Source organism: Ictalurus furcatus, chromosome 21 (assembly GCF_023375685.1).
Source record: "Ictalurus furcatus strain D&B chromosome 21, Billie_1.0, whole genome shotgun sequence".
Lineage (NCBI taxonomy): Eukaryota > Metazoa > Chordata > Actinopteri > Siluriformes > Ictaluridae > Ictalurus > Ictalurus furcatus.
Genome location: NC_071275.1, coordinates 3,190,137 through 3,202,778, shown reverse-complemented (window position 1 = coordinate 3,202,778; position 12,642 = coordinate 3,190,137). Strand labels below are relative to the sequence as shown.

The following is a 12,642-nucleotide window of genomic DNA, read 5'->3' as shown; positions in this document are numbered from 1 at the left end:
AGACTTCACTATCCATCTGTTTCTTTTACCTCTGACATTCTGTCACAAAACAACGAATAAAACCCATCCTTCAACTCATACCTTTGTGTTGCTGCTGTTTGATACAGGGTCAGCATCATTTAAACGTCCCTTGTAGATGTATACTACTGATGTAGTCCACTACTGAATGCAGATGATCACTATTAAAAAAAGAGGTATACTACTGAATGTAACTGCGCACTACTGAATGCACCTTCACACAGCTTAATGCAGCTTCACACAGCTTAATGCAGCTGTACACTACTGAATGCACCTTCACACAGCTTAATGCAGCTGTACACTACTGAATGCACCTTCACACAGCTTAATGCACCTTCACACAGCTTAATGCAGCTGTACACTACTGAATGCACCTTCACACAGCTTAATGCAGCTGTACACTACTGAATGCACCTTCACACAGCTTAATGCACCTTCACACAGCTTAATGCAGCTGTACACTACTGAATGCACCTTCACACAGCTTAATGCAGCTGTACACTACTGAATGCAGCTTCACACAGCTTAATGCAGCTGTACACTACTGAATGCACCTTCACACAGCTTAATGCAGCTGTACACTACTGAATGCACCTTCACACAGCTTAATGCACCTTCACACAGCTTAATGCAGCTGTACACTACTGAATGCACCTTCACACAGCTTAATGCAGCTGTACACTACTGAATGCACCTTCACACAGCTTAATGCACCTTCACACAGCTTAATGCAGCTGTACACTACTGAATGCACCTTCACACAGCTTAATGCAGCTGTACACTACTGAATGCAGCTTCACACAGCTTAATGCAGCTGTACACTACTGAATGCACCTTCACACAGCTTAATGCAGCTGTACACTACTGAATGCACCTTCACACAGCTTAATGCACCTTCACACAGCTTAATGCAGCTGTACACTACTGAATGCACCTTCACACAGCTTAATGCAGCTGTACACTACTGAATGCAGCTTCACACAGCTTAATGCAGCTGTACACTACTGAATGCACCTTCACACAGCTTAATGCAGCTGTACACTACTGAATGCACCTTCACACAGCTTAATGCAGCTGTACACTACTGAATGCAGATGATCACTATTAAAAAAAGAGGTATACTACTGAACGCAACTGCGCACTACTGAATGTACCTTCACACAGCTTAATGCAGCCGTACACTACTGAATGCACCTTCACACAGCTTAATGCAGCCGTACACTACTGAATGCACCTTCACACAGCTTAATGTAGCCGTACACTACTGAATGCACCTTCACACAGCTTAATGTAGCCGTACACTACTGAATGCACCTTCACACAGCTTAATGTAGCCGTACACTACTGAATGCACCTTCACACAGCTTAATGTAGCCGTACACTACTGAATGCACCTTCACACAGCTTAATGTAGCCGTACACTACTGAATGCACCTTCACACAGCTTAATGTAGCCGTACACTACTGAATGCACCTTCACACAGCTTAATGCAGCCGTACACTACTGAATGCACCTTCACACAGCTTAATGCAGCCGTACACTACTGAATGCACCTTCACACAGCTTAATGTAGCCGTACACTACTGAATGCACCTTCACACAGCTTAATGCAGCCGTACACTACTGAATGCACCTTCATACAGCTTAATGCAGCTGTACACTACTGAATGCACCTTCATACAGCTTAATGCAGCCGTACACTACTGAATGCACCTTCATACAGCTTAATGCAGCTGTACACTACTGAATGCAACTGCCGCAAGTACAGTACTGTGAAAAAGTCTTAGGCACATTCGAAGAAATGCTGTTGAGCAAAAAATGCCTTCAAAATCATGAAATTAAATGTTTCTACATAAAAACAATATTACAAAGAGCAGTAAACATTAATTAATGAAACATAGTCAATATTTGGTCTATTTGCGTTATAAAAAATAAATAAATTGTAGTCTCAGGTACAATCTGACTGTAACTATACACTACTGAATGTAGCTACAGTACTGAAGTTTAGGGTTAGGGTTAGATATGCCAATATATAAACGCATCCTCATTAAAGAGAACAGTAAGAAAATAATTCTTTCAAGGTCACCGAAACAACCCGAGGTCACCGAAAGCACAGTTAAAAAGAACCCTTTCAAGGTCACTGCGGCGTTTCTGCTCTATTTAAATTCAGTGCAGTGTTTTGGTGCATACAGGGACATGATCGGGTCAGAGACGTTCATATGCACAGATCATGCAGAACAAAACAAAACAAAAAAAAACTCTAGAAAAGGCCTGAATTCTGCTATCACACACTGTAAGCTTTCTGCAATACTACTGAAACAATATTATACTACAATATTATAATATATTATACTAAGCAACAATACTGAAAGAGAGACCGATTTAGTGTCGTATTTAAAGACTGAATATGTAATAATAAGAATAAAAATAAAATAATAATATTAATAATAACAGCAACAAATTTTATATAGCGCATTTCCAATAATATATTCAGTACCCTAAAAAGAATCTTACGTAGTATTTATGCGAGGTTTTTTTTTTTTAAATATTATTCTAGTTAATTAGTTATTATGTACATATATTGTATATGTCTAGATTATGCCATGCTTATTCCACTTTGCCTAGCTGTACTACTAATACAATTCATTTCAATTTTTTTTTGTTTAATTAAAAGGTTTGGCACTATTTTTAATCAAATGTCTCTGAAAGCTGAATAATTAATCAACAATGCTATCCAAATTAAATGCAACAAAGGTATTATCCTCTTCTAGCAAAGTTTTTAATGTAGCACAGCGTGTTCGTGCCCTCGACATAAAGTCAGTAAATCATTTCCATGAGATTTGGTGTTCTGTCCTTCAACTGCATGCAAAAGCTTTTATTTGAGTCTGCCTCTCTATATGTTTAACTGTGAGGCGACGAGGCGTGCAGGAAGCAAGAGGGTTATATATAATGGCTTGGTTTCAAACTATACAGTATATTGTTCGGTTGCATAAGTGTTCCAAAGTGTTCCGAATACCTGCGTGTTCCCAATTCAGAAAAGCCTGTCACCCATGCACACTAATTAATCTGTCTGGTAAAAATCGTTCCGACAGTCAAATCATGCCGTGTGCGTGCGTGTGTGTGTGTGTGTGTAGTGCAGTAGGTGGTGGGATTCGAAGGCACACACTATAGTTATAGTGTGGAAACTTTTCCAAAAATGGAAACTTTTGCTTTGCAAAAGTCAATAAGCTCTTTTTTTTTTTTTTTTTTTTTTTTTTTTTTCCTTTTCTGGTTGTTAAACCTACTTAAAATGAAAAGTGATAGCTCAGATATGATATCTGCTTGCCCTGGGCGGCCAGACTACTGTTTTTTCCACCCCTGTTCAATGATTCAGGGTTAAGAGTTAGGATTAGCCAGTAAAATTTAATACAGAATAGAATTTCCGAATATAATCAATGATCTGAATACGTATTACATTATTTAGAATCCTCTGATAATCATCTCATTCAGTAATTTATTACTGAAAACTGTTCAAGCAATAGGCCATTTTTCCCAGTTCAAACTATTATTATGTTTATAATATAATACATCTATGTTTCAAACTAAGTGCTTCGAGAGATTATCTCTATGATGTGATGCGATTGGGTGTTAACCTCACCAACTCTCTAGATGGTGCTTATGCCAAGGACTGGGTCCTGAACACCAGAGCCTATACTTCCAAAAGACGTCCGTTCTGTGTACGCCAGCAGGCTAGCAGACAAACTTCCCAGAATTCCTCTGCATTTTTTAATAACTGTACCATATTAATGTAATGTAACTTAGTTCATACAGGTAATGTGCACTTTAATGGCTATGTCCAGTCAATAATATTAAAAGTTTTAAAAGGCACTTCTTGAGCTTGCTGAATATTGAATATTAGACTGCATAGCATGCTGAATATCAAATTCCTAACCTCATGTAATGCTTCCCGTTAGATTTATAGTGTAACTTAAGAGGTTTATCAAGCTAGCACATATGATGCTGGCCACAACTGCTACAGTAGATGTGTTCGTCCAATCAAACATTCGATTTTTATCAGAATTAGTCCAAAACAATCGCCTAAATGAGAAGAAGATTAAAAAGCGATCGCTGATTTCAATTTTGCTTCATCGTTAATGAACTTCAGTACAAAGACAAAAGCCACACCTGATCTTATAAAGGAGTAATCTAAGGACATTCATCTTGGGCCTGTGTGTCAGTTCAGGTAAATGGGATAAGTCAACTAAACAGCTGTTTGGTTACATTAAGGACATCCTACAAAAGAGGGCTTGCAAAAGAGCTAACAAAAGCAATGTTCCAATGCGATGTATGCCTGATATCCTGGACATGAAATCTGCTTGCTAACAAAAGCCATGTTCTTAAACAAAGCTAAATTTAGGTTCTGGCTGAAAACATGGTTCTCCTCCAGGGCACCTGACACTGATGCTGCATGTTACCATTCAATGCTGAAATTCTGCAGTAAAGAATATCAATTATTGCTCATAGTAAAAGAAGAGTCTAGCATGCCATAGTGTTATTAGGTCACAAATATTAGGCACTAAAGCCACGGATTTAGCATGAGTCCTTTACAAAGATTCCTTTCTACAAGTAGAAGCCTGTGAGTATACGTTTTAAAGTTTGTTGGGTTTTTGTTTTTTTTTTTTAAAAGAGGCAGAAGCTTGTCAGAATGATCATGAGCTTTCTTTTTTTTCTTTTTTTTTTTTTTAACAATCGTTAACAAAAATTCCAGTCTGCCATCTTCTTTGTACTAAACAAAAAAAAAAGAAGAAGAAGAAGAAGAAAAAACTATAAAGAGAAATACAATAAGCATTTCAATATACCCGTGACTGCTATTCTGAAGACTCGCTGCTCTATTCTCTAATCTTTTCTCTATTAGAAACAATGATTTTTTTCTCTTTTTTCCTTTTTACAAGACCTATTCCAGTCATTTAATTATGGGAGGAAATAACGCTGCTGATTTGCATCAACAGACATAAAACTTTAAGCTTAATTAAATAAAGGTTTATCTGTTCAACCTGTTAGAGCAAACTACAAATCTGGTTTGAATAACCTGTAAAGCCTTTAACCATTTAATTTGTTTACATAACCATTTAATCCTTGTTTTACGGCAAACTTTGCAAATGTATTCCTGTTGTGTCATTACAATTTGTTTAAAAAAAAAAAAAGATGCAACACAAAGGAAATTTTAACAATAAACACACTGATCATTGATAAATTGATTCATTCGTTTAGTGGCTGTTCTTCTTCCCCACACACTCAGTGGAGCATGCTGGGTACAACTACAATGGAAGCAAACCTAGTTCCAGGGATACGAATACTAGCCGCATTTTAATTTAGCTAGCTATTTAAACGACTGGCCGAGTGTACTAGTGCCAGTGTTTGAACGGCCGTGTGATGCAAAGCCAAGAATTAGCTAATTAACCCTTTCATGCATGAATTATGAAATCCTCTTCTTCAGGTATAAAAAAAAATAATTTTACCTTCATTTTACTTTTACATTCCATTTTCAAAAAGTTATTGAAGTGTCCACTCCAGTGGACCGCATGAGCTCGAATAAAGACTTAGCGTCCACTCTAGCGGCTCTTATGTAGTTATTCTATTAAAATCCTTGCACTAGCCAGAAAACGGCTTATGAATAGCTGTCCACTGTAGTGACCACTATCCATGAAAGGGTTAAAAAGCTTGTGCTCTAATGTAGTTTGTTAGTCTGTAATGCCGTTAAGCCAACAATACGGTTGGGAAATTGGTTAAAGACATTACCTAGTTCAATTTTCCCAGCCTTATGGGTATTTCAGAGATTTTAATAACTTGCCATTAAATGAATGGATTTTTCATAGTAAATGTAGTAACAGTTTTCAGTGTAACAAACTATTCCTAGAATTTGAACTTATATGTAGTGAACACACACAAGCAGAATTATGCACACAGTGAAATGTCCCAGTGCTGTTACGCCGCAGTACATATCAGCACTCTACTAACACCGCTCGTCCGGAACGAACTGTCATATAAGTGACATTAAACATTTGTTAAGTAAAATTTGAAATATTTCCAGAGTAATAATCATGTTGTAATAATGTAATAATCAAGATTTTAAGTGACCAAGTGATTTTAAATTTTTTTGGACACACCTGATTTTTTTGTGTATACACACTGATAATATAATAAACAATGCCATCGCTTCAGGCCGTAGGTTTGGTGAAAGATTCTGTCATTTTCTCAAATGTAGCTGATTTGCCAAAACATTTAGATAATTACCAAATACTTCTACACTTCCTTCAAACAGTACTGCTAGGCAATGCAGTCTCATTCTCACTCCAAACTGATCTTGTAATAAAGCGCATATTTAGTAATTACATAATAAGTTCATATCTCCAAATATACTGCATACTACCAGTTAAAAGTTTGGAAGCTCTAGATTGTATACATATACTGGATATCAATTCACTGTCTTACGTTTTCAATATAAAACACTTTTGATCTGTTTAACACTTTTCTTGGTCACTGTATAATTTCGTTATGCTAATTTCCTTTTTCATCAAATTATAGTAGTCACGCTCAGTTCTGCATGCCACTCACTTTGTTCTTCTGTACCTCACCCAGATTTAACCGCTGGCTTTATAATAAGACTCATACGCACTGCCATACTGTTACGCGAGCATGCAAAACCAAGAGTATTTCAGAGATGGGAATAAAACAACATTTTCATAAAAAGGCACAAAGAACAGGCTGCAAATTAAAAGGTCAAAACATGTTTATTTAGGCACTAATTACTTAAATTATCCCTTTATTTGGAATTAAACCACAGCACTGAGTACTTCTTCAATCAGAAGGTGTTGAGGAATTTTCTATAAGAGCAGCTCTGACAGTAATTGTGTCTGTAACTAAATTATAGGTTTATATTTAATGACCTTATTCTAATTCTTCACTGTTTCTATAGTAACAACAAAATCACAGGCACTTGTATGGCAAACGTTTTATATCATCTAACCCTAATAACAAGCAGATTTTTAAATATATATATATATATATATATATATGTAGATATTTAGCAATGAAAAACATGTCCCAAAAATTAAATGTAATTGTAAAAATTGTAATCATTGGTATAAATCACTGTGGTATAATAGGAATAAAACACTTTGGGATGTGCTGTTAGAGGAAAATAATCCATTCCTTACATGTCCCATATTCCAAATATCAAAGAAACTGGCTGGCCATAAATCAAATTTATACATTTTCCACTTACCCCAAATGCAACGGAGGTCTATTTTAACCAAAAATCCTTTCCATGAACAGATTTTTCAATGAAATCTTCATACATTTGCTCATAATTCAGCTGCACCCAAAATCACTCAATAAGCCATAGTGTAAAACAGCAGAAGCTAGCTTTATCGTGTATTACTCCAATCACATAATATTCAGTCCACATCCCAACGTTTAACCATAAAATTGTAGTGCAATGCTGGATGTGATGCAAATGATAATACACCTGCTATTTTACAATTTTATTTATTTAAATATGTAATTATGTCTTCGCTACATTTAATTGAAGTAGTAATTATATGCTTTGTGTATATATATATATATATATATATATATATATATATATATATATATATATATATATATATATATAAAATTTATTTATTTATTTTTTTGCTTAATGTATTTCTTTAAATGCTGGCATTGTTTGTTATTATTGCATACTAGCACAATACACAAAAATGTCAAGTGTGTACTCAGTTAAATCCAATGCTTCCTGCAGGTGTAGCCTGTCATGGTCCATCATTGGATAGATCACTTCCTGGATTCAAATGACTGAAATAGCATTCTTCATGTGCAATCATTCTTAAGATCGGAATGAAACAGGTACAAACAACCCTGGCCCTAAGGGCTGAATTACATGTGGGCCCCTGAATGGTACAGCTATCTAAAAATTTTGCCCTATTGTAAAGACATGATAAGGCTGGATGTCTAAGAGAGTGCAAAATGTGGTTTATTCGTCCATCAATTATTGTGGTGCCATCAAATCACTGAAGAAAATTAACAGAATACGATAGTTAGAGCTTTCTTTCATGCGTCGTCAACAGCCCTATGGCAGTCCTATGAAAATCCTAGTAACCCTCAACTTTTCGGACTGGTAGCTGTCATGGGATAGGGGGAAACCTAAATTATTGGGTGGGAATTGTCAGCGAGATGAAAGTTTTTAACTGTATGGGTAAAAAAAAAAAGAACAATCTATTTCACGATTAAGTGCAGGCGTCAGATGTCGTCAACGATCTGAAGAAAAGGCAACTCTAGTAGATACTCAATCACTTTAGTCATAAAATTCTTGCATTTAGACTACTCCATCTATAAACCTCCACCTTTAAGGTTTTGAATTACATGGGTACCACAAATGCCCTTTAGGTGCACACGTGATTTGTCATTGCGGAATCTCAAGATCACTAGGCACAGCAAATCACGTGTGTAGACGACTGCATAAAAAAACAAATGCTGGATTTAATACGCATCACCTTCAAACTATGGATTCGATTATTTTACTTTTCAATTTCAAATACGCCGAGTACCGTGCAATATCAATAGAGATCAACATCGCACACGTTCATGACGTATAAAACTACAGCACTAAATCAGAGTGAACTAGAACGTGTCCAAACTGATCTGACACCAGCTTGGCATTTCAAACCAATATTGGCTTGATACTGATACTGACTGATATTAGTGCTTTCGTTTGAGTCTCTAAATATTTAGCATACCTTATAGACAAACACGTATTTGGGTACAAATGCAGTGTTATGATCCATATGATCAGTAGAGGCTGGCTGTTCTGCAAGAGCTAGTCATTCTTACCCCACACACCTACGGTCCCTACTCAGCCTGTCACATGGAAGCTGTAAATCTAGAGTTCAGTCCCATCTGTCCCTAGCACCACAATGCTACGTCCCTGTCCCTAGAACTGTCCCTGCCATCCGTCATTAACAAATATGGGGGTCTGCGAAAATCACACTTGAGTGTAAGTTGAGCTTCCAGTGAGAAAGCTAGAGAAATGGAGGGGATGTAGTTCTCACACCGGTCACACTCGCTCCAGGACAGCATACAAGATTCCAAAGATTCATATGAAGATTTGCTGTCCTCTTCCTCACCACACACTCTCCTCCTCATCTCCCCATTAAAGCATGAGAAGGAAAAGGGAGGAATTATTTTTAGAGGATGCAGCCCAGCTGGCACGAATAGAGCTGCCACATTCCTCGACTGTTGTTTCCACCTGCCGAGGTGCTAAACCTAACCGCACAAAGAGTTGTCACACACACACACACACACACACACACACACACAGCATGGCATTTTCTTACCACCACTCTGCTAAAACAACTGCTTCCACAGACAGAACTAAAAAAAAAAAAAAGGAAAAGACAGAGTTCCAGTACAAAGTATGCGGTGAAAGAGAGACCGAGTTTGACTTACTCAGCTTGACATTCATGTCAAATCCAAACAGGCATCGATCACACAGAGGAGTAATCACTGTTCAGCATCAGCACAGACTCAACAAGCCCAGCACGATTACAGAAGGCACTGCACACACAGTCCGTACCATGTCAGACAGAGATGGGGGGTGGAGGGGGAGGGGGGGGGGGTGAGAAAGATGGACTGGACGGGAAGGCTGCAGAATGAGAAAGATTTGGGGTGGGAGATTGTGTGTCTTAATTAAGGACAAATGTTTAAGAACGATGCATACTTTATACATTTTTTTTTAGATTGACACTAAGAGATTGAGACAGCAAGCAAAAGAAAAGAGAGAACATTTATATTCTCCACCCCCCCACCCCACCACCAAAAAAAAAACAAAACAAAACACTACACCCCTTCCTGGGTGATAAAGCATCCCCCTGAGATGGAGGAGGAAAACCAGCAGGAAGATGCCACTTCGGATTAAACATTGGGAGGAGGGAGGATGGAGAGAGAGAGAGCGAGAGAGAGAGAGACGGACCTTCAAGGACACCCACTCATTCAGGATGATTAGTGACTATCAGACCTGAGCCAAAACATTAAGAGTCCTTCATAAAGCCCCTCAACTATTACAGTTTTTTTTGTCCTACAATGGCCTCGTAAATGCTGACTCACATGACCTTGAGCGTTCAAAGGTCAAAAAATTACATTTACAGCATTACTCCAAATATCAGTCAAGACGTGGTTAGTGTCTGAAGTTTGCTTCTTTAGTTCTGGAGCTACAATAATGGTAATGTTGCTAGGAAGTAACTAATACCCATCAGCATCATGCAAACCACTTTATCCTAGTTAGGATCAGACTATCCCAGTAACACTGAGCATGAGGCCATAATGAACCCTGGATGGGATGCCAGGCATGTCACATGCAACTCTGCACAAACATTCACATCTAGAGAAAGTTTAGAGCAGAGAATAAAAACAATCAAACTTTCTTGTTTTGGGAGAGGGGAAGAAACTGGAGAACCTGAAGGCAACCTAAACGGACACAGGGGGAACATGAGAAACTCCACAGAGACAGTAACCTGAGCTCAGGATCAGATAAGCAATGCTACCCACTGTACCACCATGATGCCTTTCATTTTTGTACAACTTTAGGACGTTCATTAGCAATCACTCAGTCATTTATCAAGTCTGATCAAGATGCCAGTGTAAGCTATAATGGGACTATATAGACTGGTGTACACTTTCTACTGCAATATCCATTCATGCATCTATCCGTTTCCTATTCCAGGGAACTCAGGGCACAAGGCGGGGGACACCCTGGATCGGGTGCCAACCCCTCACAGGGAACAATCGCACACACACTCGAACACCCATTCATACACTACGGACAATCAGCCTACACCGCATGTCTTTGGACTGGGGGAGAAAACCGGAGTATTCAGAGGAAAGCCCCGTAGCATGGGGAGCACACATGGCAGAGGCAGGATTCAAACCCCCTAAACACGGAGGTGCGAGGCAAACCCCCCTGGTTTGATATCCAATATCATGTAATATGATAAGAATGTAAAGCATGTTAGTCAAGTTAGTCTCACACTTTATTTTCCATGTCAGGTATCATCACTAACGGACAAATACAGCCTAAGAAAAGACCAGATTAATCTGACAACTAATACTGTAACTAACACACGGTTGTACAATATCCATCCATCCATCCATCTTCTATACCGCTTTATCCTTTTCAGGGTCACGGGGAACCTGGAGCCTATCCCAGGGAGCATCGGGCACAAGGCGGGGTACACCCTGGACAGGGTGCCAATCCATCGCAGGGCACAATCACATACACACTCTCACACCCATTCACACACTACGGACAATTCGGACACGCCAATCAGCCTACCACGCATGTCTTTGGACTGGGGGAGGAAACCGGAGTACCCGGAGGAAACCCCCGCAGCACGGGGAGAACATGCAAACTCCGCACACACAGGGCCACGGTGGGAATCGAACCCCCGACCCTGGAGGCGTGAGGCGAACACGCGCCCTGGTTGTACAATATTAAATAATAAAATATTGCCACTTGACAAACAACACTGAATGGTTGTGTTCTCTAAAGACACATGAACCCTTTCAGATGAGGACTTTTAAAAGACTTCCAAATACAACCATCATGATTTGCCCTCTCAGTGCACAGCACAGTTAATAAAGTGTGCAATAAGTGCTGCGTTCATGTCTTGTGCTTTTGTTTACTTTGCCCATATGCTTTTGTTTCAGTTTCAGTCCTTTCCCCGCCCCTTTCCCCACCCCTTCCATCATTAGTGTGTTAGCGGTTGTGTCCATCTTTTCTATACCTTTAATTAGTTCTGTTTCATTTCCCCATGTACACTGTCCTTTGTATCTCATAGTATTTAATGGGTTTGATTCTTGATTGTCCTCGTTTATGACTATGGATTACTCTGGATTAGTCTGTACTCTGACCCCGACTATGAACTTGATGATGATTTTTGGATTACCATTAACAAAACACATTAACTGTATAGCAAAAACAAAAGAATTGGCCTTGCCGTTCCAATTCTTTCGGAGGGGACTGTATCTGGTCATTGTTACAGATCCTTAGCTAATCTATCAGTAAACCTGACTACAGAGCTAAAGGGGTTGACCATGTAATCAGTACTATAGGTGGGTGTGAATACTCAGGTTGTACTGCTGCTCAGCAGAATTGGGAGAGGCAGTGATGGAGATCAGAAGGAGTCTCTGCATATCAATGCAGCTCCTCTCCTCAGCCCAGAGCTGCAGTGCACCAAAAACTCAGGATGCAGAAAGAGCACACAGATGCTAAGCAAACTTCCATAAAGAGCTATCGATCTTCAGTCCGCTCGCAGCTGAAGGACTCTTGTAGAAAACTTTATGACATATGCGATATCAAAGTGTAGACAGCCTCAAATCAAGTTTTATAGCTGTAGATGCACATTACATTGATCGAGAGTCACCTGGATGTCCTGGCTTTCAAGCAAAATATTCTGATGAAACAATCTACATTTTAAAAAATGTCCAGATATGACATACTGCCTAGCGTTTGACAAAATATACTCATCAAAATGTTGGCGTATTGCATGAATCATATAAATGGGTCCAATGATAAAACTCTAAATTGT

At 38.8% G+C, this 12,642-nt stretch overlaps 1 protein-coding gene across 19 annotated transcripts in view; it reads right to left on the bottom strand.

Annotated features, from left to right (window-relative positions):
* The window catches only part of atp2b2 (ATPase plasma membrane Ca2+ transporting 2), a 170,693-nt gene that overhangs the window by 103,455 nt on the left and 54,596 nt on the right, over window positions 1–12,642 (bottom strand). The window contains exons 3-5 of one of the 19 annotated variants that reach the window (XM_053653367.1): window positions 9,506–9,613; window positions 9,111–9,322; window positions 8,891–9,032 (exon numbers count right to left, since the gene is read on the bottom strand). The exons of 17 other annotated variants lie outside the window; for them this stretch is intronic. The gene's annotated coding sequence lies outside the window, so the exon portion shown is untranslated. Of the gene's footprint in view, window positions 1–8,890; window positions 9,416–9,505; window positions 9,614–12,642 lie in introns of those variants that run through there. One more of the 19 variants, XM_053653368.1, reaches the window with a different exon arrangement.